The following is a 444-nucleotide window of genomic DNA, read 5'->3' as shown; positions in this document are numbered from 1 at the left end:
TACAGAGCTAGTCGAGGTGCTGTTTCGTTGATACCTGAGTCTCCCTGTACTGTATAGTTAGCCGCCTTCCTCCTGTGTTCTTATATCCACACAGAAACCTCTGCCTCTCCTCTCTTCCTATAAATCCTATGAGATTAGAATCCTACCTTTATTTCCTCAAGACCTCAATTGATTACCTCGAAATACTACACCTCTAATACAGTAGTAACATTGGAGGCAGAATGTCAGTATGTATGAATTTGAGGGGTGCAAAGAGCCCTGTGTCTATACTGTGTTTATACTATGTTTATGCTATATCTATACAATGTCTATGCTATGTCTACACTATGTCTATAATATGACACAGGGTCAATTCACATTGGGAAGCTCACAATTACCTATAATTCCAGCTCTAAGAAGAGACTTGCACGCAAACGCACACTCACATAGTACAAATTTTTTTTA

Source organism: Rattus norvegicus, chromosome 2, assembly GCF_021556685.1.
Source record: "Rattus norvegicus strain SHRSP/BbbUtx chromosome 2, alternate assembly SHRSP_T2T, whole genome shotgun sequence".
In the NCBI taxonomy this organism is placed as follows: domain Eukaryota; kingdom Metazoa; phylum Chordata; class Mammalia; order Rodentia; family Muridae; genus Rattus; species Rattus norvegicus.
Note: the sequence above shows the minus strand (reverse complement) of the source record.